General features: G+C 48.5%; 1 protein-coding gene across 9 annotated transcripts in view; it reads right to left on the bottom strand.

Moving 5' to 3' along the window:
* PPFIBP2 (PPFIA binding protein 2) overlaps positions 1–21,774 on the bottom strand; it is a 144,867-nt gene extending 123,093 nt beyond the window's left edge. For 3 of the 9 annotated variants that reach the window (XM_063092535.1, XM_063092542.1, XM_063092539.1), the window contains exon 1: positions 21,029–21,260. The gene's annotated coding sequence lies outside the window, so the exon portion shown is untranslated. Of the gene's footprint in view, positions 1–10,261; positions 10,342–21,028; positions 21,264–21,711 lie in introns of those variants that run through there. The other 6 variants (XM_063092538.1, XM_063092545.1, XM_063092537.1 and 3 more) reach the window with 5 other exon arrangements.
* Positions 21,775–24,072: the final 2,298 nt, after the last annotated feature.

Raw genomic sequence — 24,072 nt, 5'->3', positions numbered from 1 at the left:
TGCTTAACTCGTCCCAGTCTAATCGTAGTATCAGTAACTCCTAATAACAAACATTCGTTTAAAGCTTTACAGCATCAAAAATGTTTCATATTACAAGCCTTCTTGTTCCTACCTAAACAGCCTAGACCAGGCTGTTCATCAGTCAGTCAAGCAGAAGCTGGTGGGAGCTGAGGTCTGTCAGAATTTAAAGGGCCCTAAACCTAGGCACAGGCTGGCAGAGTCGGGTGGCGGCAGGGGACAAATGCGATAGTTCCTGCTTAGCATCTTTTTCCTGCTGTACCAGGTCAGTGACTTGTATGCACTGGGCATTCCCAGCCACACCCTGTTGGGCAAGTTGCAAGAGATCCCTAGGAACATTCGTACTGGAGCCCAGGTCTACCAAACCCACTAGAAGGATTCCTTTTGCTTTTTGGCCCTTCCATTTAAAATCCAGCCCAACTCCCATCATGTGTTCTTGCTCCACCACCAGCCTCCTTTGGCACAGCCAAGCCCAGATGCTTCCACTTAAGCACTTACCCAAAAAGCTCAAGCCCTGCTCATCAAACCGCAGCCCTTTAAACAAGGCTCCATGATCCCAAATAGCTTTTCCAACAACATGTAGTAACAGCAGAGCACTCAGTCACAAAGCTGAACACCCTCCTCCAAAGAACGCAAATAGAAGCACCAGGCCCTGAGACCTCACCTCCAGGAGCCACGAGGCCAGACTTCCTCTCAGCCTAGCTGTCCCACCATCTCAAGAACAGGAGCAACATCCTCCCTCCTATTTGAAATGGCAAGCTTCTTAGGAGAAACGCCACCCCAAAGACATGAGCATGGGCGAGGCGAGCCCAGCCCAGAAGGAGGAGCACAGGATCTGGCCAGGAAATGGGTAAGTCTGAGGATCAGATGGCTCACACCCAAACAGCACATCTGACCTTCCGGGATTAAGGAAGATGGAGAAGCTGATGTCGAGTTTCCTTCAATGTCTTTGCTTAACAGTTTCAAACGCTTGTTCACCTTCCTCTAACTGTTCTCACCTTCTATTTCTGCACTTGACATTCTGTCCTCCGCACCTCTCCCCCAGCTGGCCTTTTTCCCAATTCAAGGGCCAATTGTGGTAAAAAGGCCCCAGTAATCTTGGTAACCAAGGTCATAGGACTTAACCCAAGTCCTCCCAATGAATGGTTTGGGCAGATCTCAAAGGACAAACAATGCCGGTCCTCCAACAAGGAGAGGGATGGGGGGCGGGGAGGAGGTAAGAAAATGAGGCAAGAATCTGTGCTTTTGAGAAGAGTGAAAGAGTCCAGGGAGCAGAGCATCACCAAGCACCCATCAGTTTGCCCCTTAATCCTGTATGACAGACACATCTGTGTCCTCACGGGGGTGGAGCCCACTGCAGCCCCTTAGAGAACTTGGGAAGGAAGGTTCTTGCCCTTCCTTCTGGGTCTCATTGTGGGTCTGAGAAGTAAGTGTAAATGAGAGTGGCATACCATTCGAGGCTGAGGTGTGAAGGACCAGGACTAGACGATCAACAACTCACACGCTCTAAGACCTAGCTGCGTGCCCTAGCCATGCGGTCAGGTCGACTGTTCACAATACATCAGAATGATGGCAAATTACCTCCCACCCACGTAATTTCCCCGTCTGTAAGAACTGCTTGCTCTGGAAGTTCACAGCAGGTCTCCTGTCTCCTACAAGAAGCAGCAGCCCCTGTAAAGACTGTCCTCATTATCTCATTTAACCTTTGCAGCAGTCCTGTGAGGGATATATTATAATCATCAGTCCCATTTCACAGAGATGCAGCTCTTTGGTCAGAGAACAGGGAAGGGGTGACAGCAGAAGCTGGGACCAGCTTGGGGAGGGCTTCCCACCTCATCACTAGAACTTGGCCTGTATCCGTCAGACAGTGGGAACCAATGAAGTGAGCTACCTGGAAGCCACCCCCTCTCCCCAGCAATAGCGCAGAAGGATGCAAGCACCTGAGGGCAGGATGCCTCTCAGCGGAGCTCACAGGGCTCTCTGGATTCCCCCTCTCCAAGTATAACCATGCTATGGCAGCTTGTGCCCCCACTGGCCCACCTCAGTTCCCACCCACATCCTATCCACATTTGTCTTTGACTCCGTTTTCCCTGTCACCTCCCCCTTATTCTGGACAATGTGGAGGCCTCTCTGTCCCTGGCCGCCTGCCACATGTCAGCTGTCGGCATGCAGGTCCCTCACCTGAAACTCTGCCTCTCTCTAGCCACCTCCCAGTGAACCTGCTCCTTAGCTCATCCTGCCTCTCTGGTCACAATTTACCCTCACGCTCCCTCTGCCTGGTGTCTCTTCTTCCTTTCGCTTCCAGGATCTAAACTTCAGACACTCACGACCCCAAGGTCTTTAATCCAGTGTTTCCTTCTGTCAGACTCCCCCCTCAGCAAACTACCACGTGTCTCTTTGAAAATTGGATCCCTTTCTTGATTCCCTTTCTCTCCACTTGCAAACTCCCCTCCATCCTGTGGAAGGGCTGCCCCTCCTCCTTTTGACCCCTAACCCCCTATCATTGCTGACATCCAGCCTCTCAATTGTGCCCTCTAAGCTGAATCTTTGTCTCCTCTCCTGCTCCTTTCTCTCAATCCACACAAATACCAAAGCCTCTGCTATCCTAAAACACTTCCTTTGGCCCTACACCGCCCAATTACTATTTCATGTTTCTCCTTTGCTTCACAGCCCAACTGCTTGCCTCCCATTGGGACAACCTGCTGCAACGAGACTTCCACTCCTGAGCGTGCACTGACACTGCTCCCTCACTTACTGAACTGCTGCCATTCTTGTTTCCTTGAGAGGCAGTCTAGGATGGCATTAAAAGCACAAGCTGCAGCTAGACTGTCTTGATGAGAACCACAATGCTGACACCCACTCACTATGTGTCCTTGGGTAAGATGCTTAACCTCCAGGCCTTGACAACCTTCATCTATAAGATGGGAACAATAAAACTACCTGCCAGAAAGGGTGGTTGTGAGGGTTAAATGAGTTACTGGAACAAAGCACTTGGACCAGGGATCAGACAGCATTGGCTGGCTTGCTTTCCTGGGCATCTCATCAGAGCTGAAACTCCAGAGATATTCTCTTTTGGCATTTACACAAAGCACTGTCTGAGTTCCTTCCCAAACTGCATTCACCTGAGACCCTTCCCAGCTCCCCCTGACCTTCAGTATCTGGATCTCTGTCTCTGCAGTGACACTTCTCTCCATCTCTTCTCTCCCATTCCTACTGCCCAGCCTGTGTTCAGGTATTCAGAACCTGGGCCCTGGAGGGCCTCCTGACACCTGAGCAATACCTGGCCTCCAAAGAGAGGACACTGACATTCTCTCTTTCCAGTATTTCCTCCCCTGGGGGTGCAGCTAAGTATCTCATCAGTGGGAATGAGAGAAGGAACCGAGCATGTGCAGCTCAGCCCCATCCTCCCCTCTTTTCCCTAGAGCCACCTTGACGAGGGAAGCAGCCTGCCCCAAGAGGAGGCCTGGATTCATCTAGGTCCCCACGAGAGTAGGCATGTCAATTCAGCAAAGGGATGCACTGGGAATCCTATTGACCACATTCTCTAAACACCTTTACTAGCCATAAAGCTGATAGCTTGGTTTCCCTCTGATTCCTGGTCTTATTTTTCAATTAATGTTGCACTCAGAGGACATTTAAGTAGTATAAACAATTGCCATACCCCAAACCAAGCTGGGCCACCCTCAGTGAGCAACAGTGCCCATGGATGGACCGGTCAGTGTTGGCCTATGTGGCACACTGGTGACCATACACCATCTCTGAGGGCACAAGCACTATCACTAGGTAGTATGCCCCATCACAGCCTGGGGTGACCGCCTATAACCCACATGGTGGCCTCTGTTGGGAGCATGGCTCCCCAGCAACCTGCAGATGACACTGTAATTCACTTTACCAGGTAATGCCAGGAAGGCAGTCTGGGAGGGCAGGCTACTGGACAATGCCTGCCAAAGTAAATTAGTCCATTGGTGTCTGGTTTATAGACTTGCCTTGTCAGTTTGGTCAGTCAATCAGGCCCTGGGCAACAAACACCCTCCAATGAATGGATAATGAGTGTGTCTGAGCCCCCAAACCATCCTCCCTGCAGTCCTTACCTCCATCCTCTGCCCTGTCCACACCGCACCTGCCCCCATGGCATACAGAACCTCATCCCACTGACAGGACCTTGCTGGTGGAGTTTCCTCTGCCCCAGGACACACTCTCCAAAGAAAACTACCCTCATCTCCTTCTCACAGCAGGCACACACACAATTACCTCCATGGAGGAACAAATGGACATGAAGTCATGTCACTGCCTCAACCTCATCATAGTCAGAGAAATGCTTCATATGTAATGCAAATATTTCCAAAAAGCTTCATGTCAATGAAGCTAAAAACCAATACCAGTAACAGGTATTGTTGAAGCTGAGTGATGGCCAGGATTAACTACACTATTCCTTCTTCTATGTATGTGATTTTTTTTATGTATATAATGAAAGGTATAAACAAAACACTACTGATCTGGGCTTTTCTGAAAGTAGGGAGTGGGGAACAGGATTCCACCTTCCCTTCTAGCAGAAGTGAGATTGGAATATAAGTTTTTTTTCTTTTCTTTTTTTTTAAAGAGGATCAGTAAGGGGATCTTAACCCTTGACTTGGTGGTGTCAGCACCACCCTCTCCCAAGTGAGCTAACCAGCCATCCCTATATAGGGATCCGAACCCTTGGCCTTGGTGTCATCAGCACCACACTCTCCTGAGTGAGCCACAGGCAGCCCTGAACCTAAATTTCTTATGACTCACACGGTGCTCTCTCTGCAGGGCCATGAATGGAAGTCTAAAGATTCCCTGCCCAGGTCGCAATATCTGACCAAACCCTCCTCACCTCTCATCTCCCCATAGTTTAGACCCTCATCATCTCTCAGCTGGATTGTAGAAGCTGCCACCTCTGGGATTCCTGCATCTAGCCAACTTCCGTTCAGTCCATCTTTCCCAGTGTAGGCAGGACACGTCCCACAGAGCTCATGAGGTACTTCCCTGCTCCCAGACCTTCCATGGCTCCCCACTGCTTTCAGGGAAAAAGCGGCATTCTGTAGCTCAGCCAAAGTACTCTAACACGGTGCACCTTCCCAGCTGCACTTCTCACCATGCTCTCCGTTCCAGCCACACTGGACCACGCCCTACCCCCAAATACAGAAAGGCTTTCCTGTCTGCCTTCTCAATGTCCTCTACTTGGGGTGTTTTTCTTCATCTATACTTTCAAATCCCACCCATTCTAAGGCCTTACGACCACCCCTAGGAAGCCTTTCCTGACACCACTACTCCCATTTCCTGAAGGTGCTGGATGCCTCCGCTCTGCACCTGTCATACCTGGTACCACCTTCATCATCAGAGCCGTTTACATTATTTGTAAGGATGACAATCATTTACATTATAACAATTTATATTCTTTCTTAGTGTGTCTGTCTCCCCTTCTAGATTGAGCTGTTTGAGAGCAAGGAGTAGGTTCTATTCACCTCTCTATCTTCAGAGCCCAGCAAAGAACCTGATACAGGAGGACAATCAGGATATGTTTGTTGACACAAAATGTTAAATATTTGTGTATCTGAGTGGAGAGGGAAGGGAGAAGGGGCATGTGACCTCGGCAGGCACTCTGAAATAAAGGCTGGGGATTGTCCTTGATAGCTTCTCCCATCTAACTTTATCCATGCCTGAGGCTCCTCTCTCTTGCAGCCTGATATTCAGAGGTGAAGGCAACTCCACCAGAAGGGGAACTTGGCCATGCTTGGGCCTGGCATGAGCAAGAGACATAACTGATGGATGCGAATATATTCCCAAAGGACCAACAGTTGAGAGGATGAAATTTCCCCTAACAGATGATAAAACCAGGCTTTTCCCTTTTTCCCATTATTTTAGAATGCTAAGCAACAAGAAAATACAGATCTGCATTGGCAAGTTTTCTCTATTATCTAGAGTATTCAGGGCCTCATGCATAACTTTAGCCTACAGCCAACTACCTCTTATCAGCAAATAGGCCCCAGAATTTGGCAGGTTCTAAGTAAATACTAATTGAATTAATCAAAATATATTATGTATGTTTAACCTCATTTCAACATTTGTTCAACAATTTAATTTTGATTCAATGCAATGATTTTCCTTTTGCATTAAAAAAATATTAAACCAGTAGAAGACCAAAGAATTTCCTCAAACACTCCTGTGTATTCTGTCAACAATAGCCTTTCTGCCTCTGTCAGAAAAGGGGGCTTCCCTGGAGGCCTTGGCTGGAGGGTATTAGCAGCTCTGTCTTCCCTGCAGGGCAGAGGACCATATGGGAGCCAGAGGAAGACACTACACAGAACCCACTGCTGCTGGAGAGCCCAGACTATAAGTAAACAGCTCAGCCTGGAGCTTTTCTGGGCCAACCCTTTGGACAAGGCCAATTGAGTTTTCACCACTGGCTGGGCTGGACCCACCTCTTTCTCCTGATCCCAGGCTTAGCAGGACCAGCAGTGAGTGCTTCTCTTCCTTCACCATGACACTGAAGATTTTGGAAACACTCAACTATGGGCTGAATTGTGTTCTCCCAAAATTTACATGTTGAAATCCTAACCTCCAGTACTTCAGAATGTGACCATAATTGGAAATAGCATATTTAAAGCGGTAACTACAATAAAATGAGATTAGGATAGGCCCTAATCCAATATGACTAGTGTCTTTATAAGAAGAGATTAGGACACAGATGGGTACAGAGGGAAGACCATGTGAAGACACAGGGGAAAGACGTCCATCTGCAAGCCAAGGAGAGAGGCCTCAGAAAAAACAACTCTGCTGACCCATGATCTTGGACTTCTGGCCTCCATAATTGTGAAGAAATATATTTCTGTTGTTTAAGCACCCCAGTTTGTGGTACGTTGTTATGGCAGCCCTAGAAAACTAATACACACTCCCTTCTGATCTTGGACACACAGCTGTCAAGTCTATGGGCAGAAGGCAGCCTCCTCTCCAGAGCTATCGGACTCACTCCTGATCCACTGGTATTTCCCTTCCCTCTCAGTCCAAGGAAGACTTTGCTTCCTTCCCATCCTCAGACCTTAAACAGCATCCAGGTAAGGGCAGTTCCTAATACTCCTTAATGTGTATTCTTTCTAAGTCAGCTTTGAGTCAAATCATGCCTGAGGACCAAGACTGTTTAGTGAGGCCAGACTTTAGGATGCTACAAGGAGGAAACCCTAAGACCCCTGCAGCCTGACCAGCTGTCTAGCTGCATTTAAAGAGCCAAGAGCCCTAGGCCCAGCCCTCTTCAACCCAATTCAACAGCTCTAGCAAATGATGTGGGGAGGGAGGAACAGGGCGGGTTCCCTAACCTCAGTTGGCCAGTCAGTCACAAGACACTTGCCACTGGAATCACTTCCCTTTCTTAAGAGCTCTGAGGCCACAGAGTAGTTTAGGGACTTTCCCAAGAAAAGTGATCCAGGAATCCCCCATTTGCACATGTGTTCCTGCAGACCAAAGACAACCCTGCTGGAGAATTACACTGCAGTAGCTACGCCTTCCCTGGGGCCTCACGCAGTCTTGCTCCTGGAATTTGTCAGCTGGACCCCAGGGAAGTTGAAATATCTAAAAGTCTCCTATGGGTCTCTCTCCTGTCCTTCTCACCTCTTCTTTTCCATTAAGCAGGTCCTTTAATCCCCCACAGAAGAGTTCCTTGGGCTCAAAGGAAGAAGGGAAAGGTATAGAGGTCTATGTGACTCAAAAGGGCCACAGAAGGGGTGGCACCCCATACCCCAGCCCTGACCTTTCTTATGCTCCTTCCTTACTAATCAGAGACCTCTTTCCCTGAGAAAGGAGAGGAGCAGGATGCAGCAGAAAGAGTTCAAGCTCTGTCTGTCTTAGTCCATGGGAGCTGCTATAACAAATTACCATAAACTGGGTAGGTAGCTTATAAACAAGAGAAATTTATTTCTCATAGTTCTGGAAGCTGACAAGTCAAACATCAAGGTGTCAGCAGATTCTGTGTCTGGTGAGGGTCCACTTCCTGGTTCACAGATGGTGCCTTCTAGCTGTCTTCACATGGTGACAGGGACTAGCTAGCTCTCTGAGGCCTCTTTTATCCCAATCACGAGTGCTCTACCCTCAGGGCCTAATCACTTCTCAAAGCCCCCATGCAGTAATACCATCACTTTAGGAATTAAGATTTCAACCTATGAATTTGGTGGGGGGGGGGAGGAGGCGGGGGGACATGAACATTCAGACCACAGCACAGTCAGACAGACTGGACAGACAGACTGGAGTTTAAATCCTGGCCCTACTACTCAGGAGCTGGGTTAGTGTTTTACCCTGGGTAACACATATTAGCCTCTCAGGTTACTATGTAATGAAGACAATATCTGCCTCACCACAGGGCTAAGGTGGATCAGAGGGTTAAGAAAGAGGACAACGAATTACCCAGCTCAGTGAATATGCAACATCATGCCTCTCCCCACTCGGAGAACAGCAGGTACCTAACTGCACTATTCCAGAAGATGGATTTGCCTGAGACCCTTCATCAAACCCTAAATGTTGAGATCAGGAAAAAAAAAAAAGATGTTGACTCCCTTTGAGAAGTTGCTAAATCTCTTGGAGCCAGACCCCAAATAGGCAGACCCTGGGGGTGCAGTAGCTCAAACACAGTACACATGCTCTGGGTTATCTGTGTCTCTCTAGCAGTACCTGACAGAAGACAGCAAGGCCAGGGCCACCAGGCCTTCCAGAACAGAAAGTGTCCTACAGATCACATGCATACTCTTACAGCCCATTGATGCCTTCCTCAGACATTCCACCAGTATCACCAGGCAGCCCTACTTAGGGATAGTGAGCAGACCAAGTTTATAATGCTCAGGGGCCACTGGCACACAGGCACCTGACAGAGAAGTCATAGCTGGGGAGATGAATTTGGGGGTCCCCCAACACAGAGGCTGAAGCTGGGCGCTATGGGGTCAGGGAGGAGAAGGGCCAAGTCTTGATCACATTCGTTGCTGGCCCCATGCACGGTCATCGAGAGAGCCCATACTAATTCCAGGGAGTCCCCACAATTGCTCTCAGGGAACACCCATAGCCAGATAGGCAATCACTCTAGGAGTTACTTAAGAAAGGTTTCCATACACGATGTGTAACAGTGAAGCAAGGAGATGCATTTCTCATGTAGCTTATACAATCCTTCTCATGAACACCATTCCTCATTCAATTGTCACTTGATTTTTTTTCTCTTTTAAATATAAGTAATCATGATATTTGAGGACTGGATCTGTGACCCTGGAGATGCCCTTAACAGTTTTCAAAGTGCTCCTTATTAGTAGGTAGGACATGGAGGTAGAGCTTCCTCCCACATGAATTTTCTTGTTAACATGAGATCCTGAGTCACTGCAGCCCAGATGCTACCCTAACTCCTTTCTCTGAATATTCACTGTATTTTCTCAGTGGGTATTGGGGCCTCCCCAGGTGGTCTTCCTAACCTCTTTCTCTGGGCTGAGGGAAAGATTCCCACCAGGAAGCTGGGAAGACCCTGGGCTCACCCTGAGGACAGAAACGAGGCATGGCTGCCAGGGCCAGATCTGGGTTCTGAGCTCCAGGGGGAAGGCCACGCTGGATAGAGGCCTGGGCCCTGGGCAGGCCTGCTTGGCAATAAGGACTGGCTGGCTGGACAGGATACAGGATAAGAACGAACCCCACATGAGCAGGCAGTCCCGACCAACATACACCTGCCCAGAGCCTGAAGATGCCATCTATGGAAACAATGCTCTCCTTTCACGCAGGTACCCCAGCACCCACTCCGCACCCTGCTCAGGCAGGCTCTCAACAAGTGCTTACTGAACCATATCAGCCCCTCCTCTCCACCCCCACAGCCCCACCTGGGTTACTTCCCAGTTTTCTCGGACTCTCATCCCTTACCCCACCCTTCCAGCCCACTCAGGAGCACCACTCTTGCTAAATGTCTTCAGGGCTGACACCTTGGGGTCCCAAACAGGTGAAGTTGGTTCTAAGTAACTAGTTACTAATGATAAAGTAGTTAAGGCTGAGAAGATCTTTTAAATCAAAGAAGATGAGGATTATCTTGCCCCATTCTCATAGACTTTCTTGAGTGGGAGAAAAAAATGGAGGACTTCAGCCAGGAATTCAGAAATTGCCTATAGCAGTCAGGGATTAACAGTTTCTATGATACCATGAATAGCTATGCAGCTTCCTACTATTTTAGAGATTTACTTCCTAAATAGGCATGTTTGTGGATACATACGTATTTACTGGGGTCAGGGTGTGTTTCATGTCAATCTGGCCACATTCAAGCACCCCTCACAGGCTGACACGCTCTGACAGGTGCCGACTGACCATCTTTCCTGTCTCATCCTGGTAAAAAAAAAAAACAGCCTTCACTGTAACGAACTTGGCATCATCTGGATTCTAACATTGTGGCAAGATAGAGTGAAAAGAACATGAGTTTGGGGTCAGGCAGACTGGGCATAAATCTTACTTCAGTCACCCATCAGCTAGAGAACCTCGAAAAAGTCACTTATCCTCGGGAGCCCATTTCCTCCTCGGTTAAAGCCCTGAAGGGCCGCTGTGAGATATGAGTGAGCACAGACTCTGCTCAATGCCTGATTCACGGTGAGTACTTGATAAACATTAATTTCCAACCTCTGGTGCCCTATTCAACCTCATTTACTCCCCAGTTCTAGCCAAACCAAGCTGCCAGCTGCTTTGCACACATGCCCCTTAACTTACATTACCCATGCCTTTCTCTACACTGCTGTTCCCCCACCCCCTAGAAAGGGCATCTCCAGTCCCTGTCTTTTCTTCAAGACACACCTCAAATGCCATCTCCTCATCGAGCCAGGTACCCCTACCTCTTCTTTCTCTGAATATCGCTGCATTTTCTCAGTGGTTATTACTGCCTGTTTTGAGTAAGGGGGGTGGTGGGAAACTGAAGGAAAGCGGTCAGGCCCCTCAGATGTTCAGAATCTTGCCGAGCATTTGATGTAAATATGCATGTGCACCCAGGTGTTCCTTGGCTACTGTCTAATGTAAGTGTGCATGTGCACCCAGGTGTCCTGGGCTATGACTTAAGTATAAAGGATAAGTGGCTCTGATCCACAGGGCCCCCCCACCCCACCCCTGGGATGCTTACGGGGAGGCCACTACTGCTGCTGGAGGCTGTCGCTGCCAGTGTCTCTGGGACCCTCCAGGAGGCCACTGCCACCCCCAGACCTGTAAGCTGCTAGACCTCTAAGCTGCTGCTGCCATTGCTCAGGACTGAGCTCGTGTCGTCTGCCAATAGCTACCAGGATCTTTCCTAATTACCTAGCATGGACCTGTGTGTGAGGGGTCTGGGGACCCAGTCTGTACAGTGGGTTTGAAGGGTCTGAGCCCTAGCTCTGATATAAATGGAAACGTAGTATAACTAAAATAATGAAACACTTTGGCTTTAGTTATGATTTGCCTTACTTGACAACTGGCGTAGTTGTGTAGCTTTACAGGGGGACATCCCTTAAGTTCCATTCAAGCAGGGGACATGTCTTATTCATCTCATGTTCCCACCGTCATAGTTCTCAGCACAGAGAATTCAAAAATTATTTAGTTACTGAAATAACAAATGAGGTCATGAGCCTACTGACTCTGGAGTACTTAAGAATTATGCTCCAGGAGTTTCCCCAGATCCAGGGGCCAGTTCTGAGCTGGGGCTTCCATGGCTTCCCTTCCCACCATCACGCCTGGCTCCCTCCCTGCCACCCAGACCAGGATACCATGCCTCTCAGGCATCCACGTTGCTTAACCACAGCGCTCTCCATCTTCTCATCACCACACCCCACCCAAAACCTCAGACTACTTGAATGAGGCCCTGCTACCCACAGCCCTCCCACGCCTCCCCTCAGTGCTGGAACCTCTCTCTGTGGCCCAGGCTGCAGTCAGACTTCCCAGTGTTGTGACCAATGCCCTCCTGGGTCGCTCCCTTCTACACCCGCCATACCCTGCTGTATGCAGTGGGCCCAGTGCCTTAGATTACATGCCCTGTTCTCCAGGTCCCAGGATGCTGTGTTCTCCAAATTTTCAAGGGGTGGCCCATGAGTTGGTAAGAGCCTTCAGGCCCCAGTCAGGTGGTTAGGCCAAGGCAGGCATCAGCAGAGAATATACACACAGTACAGTCACGTCTTTGGGATGATGACCTCAGAGTTTCAGCTCACAAAGGCATTTCCTCAGAGCCTTTCCCCTCTCCAGACTCCTGTCACTGAGTGACTTGGGCAAGAAGCTTTTGTACAGCTTGAAGCTGCCTTTCTCCAGCCTACATCTGCTGCAAGTCATCTCTGTGCAGAAGCTACCAATTATCCCCACTACCAACAGGATAAAGCCCAGCTTCTTAGTTTGGCATCAAGTCCTTTTTCCCCTCAAAGCTCAACTTCTTTATTCCACTTTTAACAATGGGAAGAGTCTAGTTAAGCTGGTTTCCTCATTATTTCTTGATCCCATTTTGCTCTCTCAGTCTTCTGTGCCCTTTACTCATGGTATTTGATTGACTAGGGATCCCCGCATATCCTCCTCTTCCCAACAACAACAAAAAAAAAAACCCACCTACCCTGGTAGGCTGTTTACCAAAATCCTACAGTACTTTTAGTGAGACCTATGAGTATGATCTATAACTTTTCAGCATTCCTTCCTCCCCTGTTATTTCATAAACTTCTCTCAATCCTGCTTGGAAAATACCCTTTCACACAGATTCCGTATATGCTCTAAGACAGTTGCTCAGCCCTAGAAACAAGCTTGAGTTATTTCGAATTTCTTACATAGTGTCAAACTAAATTCCTTCCTCCTTAATTCCCTCTACCATCAACTCTTGGTCCCTCAACTCTGCCCTCTGAGTAACACTGAACATGCTGGCCCCCTCATCCACTTGAAAATGGCAGTTACATCCCTGTGTCTTCCCGTCTGTCCTCAGGTCCTTTCAAACTTGCAGGACAGGGACCCCAGCTTTGCAGTATTTAGGGTCCCTCCTCCATCTGCCTCCAAAGTGTGGAAGCCAGGGCCACCTCCAGGGGTGGCCATTCTTGGCCAATACAGGGAAAAGATCCCCTACCAAGGTCTAAACCCAGGACTTTTATTAATGCAGCCAGCTTAAGCCAATTTACATGGGCTTTTCCTTTTCTGCATGGATGGGTAGGACACTCACACCAACTGATTTTTAGAGCCTAGGGGCAGGACTTTGCACTTGCCCCTGCCACATCCCATCAAGCTGGTTTGGGCTCTGAACTCTCTCTGTTTGCCACCCTTGTCCGGTTCCCTGGTGACCAGCCACCTGAAACCAGGCTGATCCCCTACTCCACCATGCACTTTTGCTCCTGGACTTTCTGTTCACCTCTACCATGGCTGCTCTTTCTGGGACAAGCCTGGAAGCCCAGACAACACTACCTGCCCCTGAGATTCCAGGATAAGTCCTCTGGGTGATGTAAATCACTCCTCTTGACAAAGTATTCCTCTCAGGCTTCCTGAGAAGAGAATGATAATGATAATCATGCCATTTATTGACTAACGATGATGTGCCTAGCACTGCAGTCAACATTTCATCATCTCATGTAATCTGCACAACAACCAAACGGAGCAGGCCTATTATTGTTCCCATCAAACAGATGAGGAACTCAAAGCTCAGAGAGGTAAGGAGACTTGCTCAAAGCAGCAACAGTAAATCTGTGTAGAGCCAGGATTGAAATGGAGGATTGTCTGATTCAAAGCTCACACACTAGACTACCAAGGATCTCAGGAGTTAGGGAGACCAAGTCCTCATGATGGAATTAGGGGGGTGGGTTGAGCAGGAGGAGTCTGTTTCCACATGTCCAGAAGCAGGACAATAATCCCAGCCTGGGCTTTGTGCAGCCCCAGTGAGTCAGAGCAGTCAAAACCTGGACAGACACATGGGGTTGTTGTTGTTACGAGGTGAGCAGCACTGCATCGAAGAACCAGATGTCTTGGCTGGTCACGGGAAGAGCTTATGTAATACAACTTTTCCATGATATCCAGTCAAGAACTATTCCTTTGCTTTGGTAAAATGTTGAATTAGGAGAATATGCCAGCCATTCCCACCCCAAAATCAAATTCTAACATCTCCCCTCCCCCTAAGCCAGTCTATGCTCCCCAACCCCCACTTCCCTTACCTAGCCCTGCTGTTCATAGAATTTAGAATTCTGAACACTGATCTTGATATGACATGTCCCAATGTGCCTGGGACAGTCCTATCATCTCTGGGTCCCTTCCAGCTTAGCATTTATCCACCTCCTTTCACTCTCAAAAGCATCTAGTTTAGACAATAAATTAAATCTAATACTCTGGACCTTTCAGAAGCCTCTTTACTTCTCTGGCACCTGTTTCCCTCCCATAGAAAGGGAATAACACTATCCCCACCTCATGTGACAAACTTTTTGTCAAACCCACCACAGCTGGAAGTTCCATTCTACCCTTCCCTCTGGAGGAAGTTTTCTGTGGGGAGCCAGTCTATGACCCTGTGGCCTCCATGAAGCAGCCCTGCACTGAGCTAGCTATTCCTGCAAAATCCTCTTTGATTCAGGGGAAACAAGCTCTTGTGTTGGAGGAAGGAAACAGTTGCCCCTGAAGAGGGAGGAGTTGCCATATACACAGGCAAGGAACAGAGGTAACACATTTTTGATCTTCCTAGCTTGAGCTGTGGCTCTGCCCTTCTCTGTTCCCTTAGTCCCTTCAGCAGACCTTTTCACTCCTACACAACTCTCTCTCTCTGTCTCTCTCTCTCTGTCTCTCTCTCTCTCTCACACACACACACACACACACACACACACACACACACACACACAAACACACACACACTCTCACGGACACACAGTTGTAAACCAAGGAGTCTCTGGACTTTTCTGCCAGGAGCATGTCGGAGAAGTTTACTAAGAAGATGTCTTGGGATACCAAATGTAGTCACCGGAGTGGACCTCCAGGTCACAGTGGTCGCTGCCCAGCCTGAGCGGCCCAGCTGCACGTGACTGGTACATTCCTCCATGCACACAAGTCACTGTGGAATTATACATTTACCCTGGAGAGTTAGGGCAGGATTCTGACTATCCCCCCACTAAACACCCTCCCAGCAATTAACAAGCATTGGCTATACCTAAACAGGCAGAGGAACCCTGTGATTTGGATCACCTTGCCTATGCCTATCCTCATTCCCAGGAGGAAGCTGATATACCCAAAGCAGAGCCACTTTGGAATGCCACAGCAGCTGTAGGCCAGAAGAGAGGCCATGTAGGATCTATACTTCATAGCCTCACCTGGGTTAACAAATCTCTTCCAGGAAATTTGTTAGTGGGTCCCCCACCCACCTACCTCTGCATAAGTTGTTTCTGAGACATGGACAACCCAGTTCTCAAGTCTGCAATCTATGGCTATCCCTAATTTACCATGGGTGAGCAGGCTTGTACACACAATTGGTGTCAATAGGAAAATAAATAAATAAATAAACAACTTCAGAACAAAATGAGGTAGAAACTGGCATGATTAAGCTACACAGCTCAAAAGAGCCATGGAGACTTGACACATTTTCCCTCAAAGTTGAATCCCAGCATTCCTTACATCTTTGTTTTTATTTGACAACTACCATATGCCAGGCAATAATCTAAATGTTTCACATGCATTAACCCAGCTCTGCTTTAGCAAATCAAAGTGACCTCTGTGCCAGGGTGCCTGGCCAAAACAATACTCCCTCCTGGGAGACTGGAGGTGGAGAAGCCCGCTGGTCAGAGAGGTGTGGAAGGGAGGAGGGCACAAGAGAGGGGAACTCCAGCCTCAAGACCACTGAGTCTTTTCACAGCAGTGCAGGTTCTAGGTAAGATCCTCTCTTTTCTTCTGACAGATGTGGCCCTCGCCCAACCATCTGGATCCCTGAGCCTGGCCCTACACAGGCCCCTGCTTGGGGAGGTTCTCATGGCTCTTTGCCTTCCCCAGCTAACCTTCCTGCTCCAGCCCCAGCTCTAGCCCCACTGCAGTGCCATACAGGAAACTCTTCATGAACTGGCTGGATGTGTCCCTAAAGTTTGTCTGGGGGAAAAAAAAGGTATTCAGGTCTTGTAATACAACTTTCCATGGAATTGATAATTTGATTACTGGTTGCATTCCCAGAAAGAAAAAAAAAAAAAAAAAAACAATTAATACACAGGTACCCACACTGAGCATAACAAGTATAAGAGTGCTGATACCATAAAAGCACTCCCTTCCTCCCATCAGCCCCACCCAAAACTAGGCATCAGGACAAAAAGGAGGCTTCATGAGCCTTCAGGCCCCCACTGGCATTCACTACCACAGACATTTCCCCTCTGAATCCTTGGCCTATAAGACTCCAGCTTTGGTTGTTCTGCAGACAAATTCACCCCAAACCTGGTCTCATTCCCATTTTTCACTGCCTAATGGAATCTCCATTTGGACCTTCTGGCAGCCTTCCTCTTGCCAAACTCACTGTGCCACAGAGGATAGAGCCCCAGGCCAGAAGGCTAGGAGACCTGGGTTCTGCCACCAAGAGCTAGGTGACCTTGTGTGGGTTTCTTTGGGCTTCACCATCTTCATGGGGAAAAAATGCAAAGAGAAAGCAAGAAACTCCCAAGGCTCCTTTCCAACTCCAAAAAGAATCAATTACCCTCATTTCCCTTCCCCTTTCCATGAAACTCCTCCATGCTCTCATGCTACTAACAATTGCCTCATTCTTCTCCCAGCAAACTAGCACCAAATGTCAGTATCCAATTTGACTCTTTTCTCTCTCCCTCAAATCCAATCGGCCACCAAATTTGGCTGGATTTCTTGGCAGACTCACTTGCTTCTGCTCCCTCCGCTCCATCCCTATTGCCATTGCCTTGATCTAGGTCCTAAGCTACCTCAGTGGGTTATTCCAACAGCCTGTTCTTGCAAGAAGTTTCTCCCTGTCCCTCCAACCTGAATCCAGAATTTCAAGCCCAGAATCCTCTTCAAAACATAGCTTTCATCATGTCTTCTCCACTCTCAAAAATCTTCAGTGTCATCAGAGTAAATTTTAAATTCTTTAGCCCCAACTTTTAGGGCCTTCCATGATCTCTACCTAGTCTGGGACTCCATCCTCACCCTCTCCCAGTGTCTGCAGACAACCCCATGACTCCAGCCATGTGGGCCCTCTCCTTGTTGGGCCTGTCCTTCCTCCCAGTGTCTTGGTTTCTGATCCTGTTCCTTCCCTCATCTCCCACACAAAATAACCTGCCCCTTCCCCTCTTTTCTGAGGCAAACATTGCAGGGTTAACCAGCTCAAGGCCCACATACCCTACCACAAACTCTTCCTGGACATCTGCTAAGTGCAGGGCCACACACAAGAGCTGATGCAGCCCTAAAGCAGCTCAGAGTTTGGAAGGTGATGTAGATAGAGACATGCAAATAAAGTGAGTATGTAGCATAGCAGAGTTCTGTATTTGATGTGATGTGTATATTAGAAGAGAAGAGTAAATAATGACTTGGGGGTGAGGAGGTTTCAAGAGTTTGATCTGCATCCTGAAGGATTAATAAGAGTTCATCCATCCTGCAGAGCAGAGACAAAAGAGCTTTACCGGAAAAGGAAACAGTGTAAGCAAAGGCAGAGAGGCACAAAAGAAAAGAAATTGTTGAGCTCCCCAGTTTGGGAAACAGTGGCGATGCAGCTCGAGAGCTGAATTAGTGCCAGCCTTCACAGAGCCTTGACTGCCATACCAGGATGTTATATTTTATCCAACCAAAGAGGCAATCCTATTCCATTTGTGTCTGGGCCTCCCATCTACAGATGTGTTACAGAGGCCAAGATTACAACGCAACACGGAATAGGGTGATTAAAAGCATCGTACACAATGAGGGCTGGCTGCTTAATTCATTTGATTTGAGCATGGTGCTGGTAACACCAAGGTCATGGATTTGGATCCCCTTACTGGCCAGATGTCAAAAAAAAAAAAAAAAAAAGCATGACACACAATGAAAGCTCAGCTCTCAGTGTGCGTAAATGTGTAGGTATGAATGTGACAGAGACAAAAAGAAGAAATGAAAGTAAGAATTATCAAGGAGAACCAAACCAATGACCTTAAGGCCAACAGAAATCATAAATTTGCTAAAGACAAAGATCAGAGTTGGTAGCCCCCTGGAACTCAAGAATCCTTGAAGAGATCTGGGCCTAAAGCTAAACAGACAGCGCTAGGACAACAACTCCTGGAAGATTATTTACCAGATGTGTGAGAGATAAGAATGGACCTTGTTAAGATCCCCAAGGTCAAACAAGATCTGGCTTTAAGAGTCTGTAAGAGATACAGCCCACCTTTCCTAGACTACGTGTGGATTCTGTGAAAACAGACACACATAGGTGCCATTAAATATTGAAATCAAAGAATGATCTAGGAAACAGAAAGGCCAAGAGAAGTGGAACTCTCTGGAGGAAGGAGGAAGCAGGAAAATAGTGATTCAGTAAAAAACAAAACTGCCAGCCTAGTTGTGCCCACACTAAGGGGTGACTGAGTGTCACATCTTGAATGAGGGTGCACAATCTGTGGAACTTAATAAAAGCTTAAATATCTCATCAGTTGTGTTTATATTAGCTCTTCCTTCTCATATTTTGTATTAGGGGATCCAGCAGAGGATTTTAAGCAGGAGAATGTCATGAAAAGATTTGTATCTCAGGGAAAAAAAAAAAAAAATCTTAAGGTCAAGTAAAAAACAACTTCCAAATTTTATCACAAACATTATCGTCTAAAGGGTACACCATTCATCATGTCCAAAGCTGAATTTTCCCAGAATTGTTCCTCCGTCCTCACTTATCTGTCCAATCTGTCTAGAGGCTGACACGTCACACTCCTTAGTCCCCTCTCCTACAGATTCTCTCCCTCCAGGGACTCTCCTACCTATCCCGTCTTTGCCACTCTGTCAGGCCCAAAATAAGGCTCCATCACTTCTACCCTGAATTGGTCTTCCAGTCTCAAACTGGACTCCCCACCCCCAGTATCTCTTTCCCTTGGTCATTGCTTCCCAAGGCATTTCCAGAGTTTACTACAGCAATTCCCACCTGGCTGTCATCAGAATCACCTGGAGGACCCTCATAAAAACAAAGCTTTGAGAATGGTTCACAAAGCTCCCAGGGCAATTCTGAGACATAGCGAGGTTTGGAACTCTAAATCCTTGCTACAGATAGTAAAGTGATCAACACTCTCCGAGAACTTGTTAGAAATGCAGAATGTCGATCCCACCCCTGATCTACTGAATCAGAATCTGCACTTGAACAAAATCTCCAGGTAATTCTCCTGCTTGATAAAGTTTGAGAACCACTGATCTAAAGTGTGGGCTGATCATTCATTCCACAAATATTTACCGGATTTTCCCTCTGATAGGCTAGGAGTTGGGAGGGTCAAGGGCCAACATCACCAAGTTTGCAAAGCTCACAGAACCATCAGTCAATCCTCTGCTTAAAACCCTTTATTGGTTCCCATGCCTTCAGACAAAGTCCAGACTTCTCATCAGGCCTTCATGGCATACTGGGGACCATGGTTCACCCTTGCCACCACCTTTATTGTCTACCACTTGCCACAGGAGCCAAGCTGGACCACTAGCCACTTCTCGCAGCTCGTCCATGCTTGCCTGCCTACACAGCTCTCACAGCCCCAGCCATGCTCTATCTACCTCTGCCTGGAGAAACCCAAGAGAAATCCTTTAAGGTCCATCCCAGATTTTCCCTGCTCAGATAAAAGATAGGAATTCCCACAATTTTGTTCCTACCTCCTTCATGTCATTTATTTCATGCCAGCCCAGTAGAGACCATGATACTCAGCTTGTCCCCTCAGCTAATAATGGACATATCACCAAATCTCAAAGTAATACTACTACTAATTAAAATATGTTAAATAAAATCATAGATGAATGCAATAAGTGGAAAAACTCACCAATCTCCCTCATCTCCCACTTCAAAGTCATTTAAATATGAATGTAAGCAGAATGCAAATGAGCTGCCCTCAAGCTCAAGAGAGAAATCATTTCTAAATCCGATAACATTTCCTGTTTTTCATACACTATAAGTAATCAAAGACTAAGTGTGCTGAAGATAAATTTTGTCTATGACCAACTACCTTTCTGTAGTTGAGCACCGAACTTCACAAACTACACCATAAAATTTGGTAACACTTCAGATTTCTATTACAATCAATTAGGGAAGGGTCAAGCAAGGAGATGGAGAGAAAGACAGGAAGTAGACCAAAATATGGAATGGGAGAAAGATCTATACCAAATCTTTAAGTGCTCTAAAAGTAAAAATATAATTGGATTTGTTTTGTAAGAGGATTAAACACTGGCTAGAATGCCTGTTTCAATCCTACCCAAACTTTAGAAGTTCTGGTCTTTAAATATATAATTTTATTGTCATCTGAAGAAAAACTGCGAGTGTGAAATGGAGATATCATGAGGGAAGGAGGAGACCACTTCCAAACAGGACCCTCCCCATCTGGTAGACTACTGGGACCATTGGCTTGAGATTCTGAAAAGCATGCTGCATTTTTGTAATTACAGTGTAGAACTGATCCCAGCCGCGGCGCTGCATCTGGACACACGCTCTGTAACAGAGATTTGCCTGGGGAGACAGACCTAAGGCATCCTTTCCACCTAGTTCACGCCGGGGCTCCCGGGGCTGAGCAGAGCTGAAACACACCCTCACAGAACCCTGAGGTAACCGACCACCCTGCACATCTCCACGGCCGTCCTGGCACCTGCAGGAGCGCGGACTGTCCGCGGACACCACGCAGGGTGGGGTGGAGATTCGAAGCAAATCCACAGGAGTTATATACCCTCCTCCCAGTCTCCTGGACAAGGTAGGAGAAGAGGGCCCCGTCCTCGCGCCTGGGACAGGCTCCGGGGCCCAAAGAGGCACTGAACCCCACATCCCGTGTGGCTCTCGAATCTGGGGGCTCTATTCCCCAGGCAATGCCCCTGTCGCGGATTCCAGTCCGGACCGGGCGGCGAGCCCGGGCTCTGGAGGGAGCCCACTGACCTGGATGCGGGGGCGCGGCTCCTCTCCGGGCGGCTCAGGTGTGCGGACCGCTCCCGTGTCCCTCCCACCCTCGAACACGAGAGGTGAGGACCGAGCTACGAGTCACCAGTCCCCCGACCAACTGCCGGACCGACCAGCGGACCGACCGGCAGGGGCCAGGGCCGGCGCCCACGTGACGGGGGCGGAGACCCGCCGGAGGCTGGTCCCGGAGCGCCCGCTCCGCCGTCCGTAAGACCTTCCCCTGGGACCTCCCTTCTGCCACCCCCCGCCCTCGGGCACCAGTGCGGCCCGTTGGGACCCGTCAGCTACGGTTCCTGTTCCCCAGGGACCTGCCCTGTCAGCCCCGCCCCTTCCAACATGCCCTCTCCCCGCCCCCTGGGCTGCGCTCCGGGTCCTGGCCCCAAGCCCCGCCTCTCTCGGAAGACCACGCCCCTCCCTGGAGCCCCGCCCCGCTCGCTTCACCTCCTACCCCGCACCCTCTAAGCCTCGGTCCGTTCCCAGCGCTCATCCTCCCAGTCTCCTGGGCTTCTCTAGCCCTTCCCACCGCTCCCAGGCCGAGGGAATGAGAGCTAGGAAGCAGAAGGAAACTTGTGTCAATAATTGCGAAGAGAGAGAGAAACAGAAAACCCGTACTCGAGGCACACCCAGCGCAACAACCCTTCGGGGCGGCCGGCCGGACATACCTGGCGCGCGTGAGATCCCATAGAAATGGAGGTTGGCCTGAGGGCAGCCTCATTCCTTATCTCTAAGCCTCCTGCCACCAAGTTGGAAGGCTTCTAGTCACCCTAGGTCACGCCGCTCTGGAACCCAGAGACCTGGGGTGGAGGTCCCTCTAGTGGTGGGCGCCACACAAAAGCTCTGGTGCTCAGTCTGTGAACAGCTGAGGATAGGAAGCATTTCCCCTGTGCCCAGAACCAAGGTCAGGTATCATAGGCCCAAGAAAGGCTTCGGCGGTGTCTGACCACAGGAATGGATTCTCAATCAGGGAGAATTGGGCCCTGGAGACTTGATCCAATATCTACACCCAATGTGTGGCCTCAATCCCCTTTGGTTGTGCCCTATGTGGGCCTCAGTTCAGCTGCTTAAAATCCCAGTGGGCCTCTGATGGCAGTGACACCAGGGCTCTGGCATAGTCCCCAGCTCTGGCAGGAGTCACCACAGCCCTGGCCTCCAATTCTCTACAGGCTGGTGTGTTGACAAACTCCACAGGACACATCTTTTTTTCAAACCAAGTTTCTGTTGGTCTGAAATTACCAGTGTGCCCAGAAGACTTTTACATGTGAACAGAACTTAAGCCACCCTAGCAAATATGAGACGTGTGGTCACTGCAAGAACCTGGCTAGCAGCAGACCAACGGCAAAGCCAACAGAGGAAAGCTGGAGCCCACAAGAGTTGTGTTACAACAGGACACCCGGCAGTTTTCTTTCACTTCCTTAAAATAGCAGCAGAGAGGCTTTTGTAGATGAGACTGCCACAATTCACACAAGTTTCATGAGTGTTTCCAAATCCCACACGTTGTCCCAGTGGACCCACTGCCCTTACTCCAGCCCCCCCAAAAAGCTATCCTGTTCTTAGAACTATACAATTACTTTGTTTAAATGTTATAAGTCACAGGCTCTCAAGTTTATTTGCATTTTGGAACCTCCATTGGGGGAGGGGACTTAAAAATACTGATATCTGGGTCCCACTCCAGAGGGTCTGATTTGATAGTTTATGGGTATGGCCTGGGCATTAGGACTCTTAAAAGCTCCTCAGGTGGGGCCGACCCCGTGGCTCACTCGGGAGAGTGTGGCGCTGGGAGCGTAGTGGCGCTCCTGCCGCGGGTTCAGATCCTATATAGGGATGGCCGGTGCGCTCACTGGCTGAGCACGGTGCAGGCGACCCTAAGCCAAGGGTTCCGATCCCCTTACCAGTCACAAAAAACCAAAAAAAAAAAAGCTCCTCAGGTGATTCTCATGTGCAGCAAATTTAAGAACCACTGCTGTAGGTCACAGAGATATCAATCCTCATTTAAATCCAAGAAGAGAGACTCCAGAGCTGAAAAGTTCACCTGAAAGAAGCCCAAGGTGTTCCCAGGCCTTCAGGCTGTCATACCCTGGCTCCCAAGAGGCAAAATGGCACATTTCCAGGGGCTACCTGGAGAAAATGTGTTGACTTAAAAGAGTGAAATCCTACAGGGATTTCAGGCACCAGGGTGAGTTGTTAGGGGCAGGTGTGCCCTGCAGAGCTGTCAAATCAAAGCATATCCTAGATGGAAGACAGCACATTACAGGCAACCTCCCTCCAGTGCCTCCAAAGGAACTATGTGTGCAGGACTCATTGCTGACGATGATCCCACTTTACCCTCCTCTGTGAGGCAGGCCACATTCCTTTTATCTGTGAAATAGCTAATACTATTTTACCCATGGGGCAGGTAATGTCCCCAAATCCATACAGTGGGTCATATCACCATGTTTTATTATTCACACCTGCCTCATTCCACAAAGATTTGGGCTCTCTGTACCATTCTGTTAGAACTGTGGTAATTAAGCTGTGTCTGTGGGTTGAGTAATTCCATTCTGCTGAAGATCTACTCTAATGCTGTGAGAAAAAAAAAAAAAAAAAAATCTCTTCTTACTGCCTATGGTCCCAGCCTGTGCTTGGCAAAGACGAGAAAACAGCTGCAAGCACAACAAGCAAACCCTCTCATGTGATCAACCTGGAGAGACAGAGGCCTCAGCACGTGACACACACTGGCACCACAGCCTGCACTTGTGACCTGAACTCAGCTGAATTGAGCAAATTCATAGGAAACACTTTGAAGAAGCCCCTCTCGAGAGGCACGCTGCCTTCTGTGCCACATGGCACGCCTGCTGCAGCAGAGTCACTTGCCTGCTAGCTGGCTTCCATCCAGATTCCAGAATATTTACCAAGGGCCTCATTGTGTTGGGGATTGATTACAGTAAACCCAGCACAGGAAGAACTCCCTGAAAGATTTATGCTGAAGGTATCTAGGCAAATATAACCTGATGAGGTTATTTGCTTAGTGTCACTTTTATTGTATT

This window comes from Cynocephalus volans, chromosome 4 (genome assembly GCF_027409185.1).
Source record: "Cynocephalus volans isolate mCynVol1 chromosome 4, mCynVol1.pri, whole genome shotgun sequence".
Taxonomy (NCBI): domain Eukaryota; kingdom Metazoa; phylum Chordata; class Mammalia; order Dermoptera; family Cynocephalidae; genus Cynocephalus; species Cynocephalus volans.
This window is presented reverse-complemented; position numbering and strand designations above follow the sequence as displayed.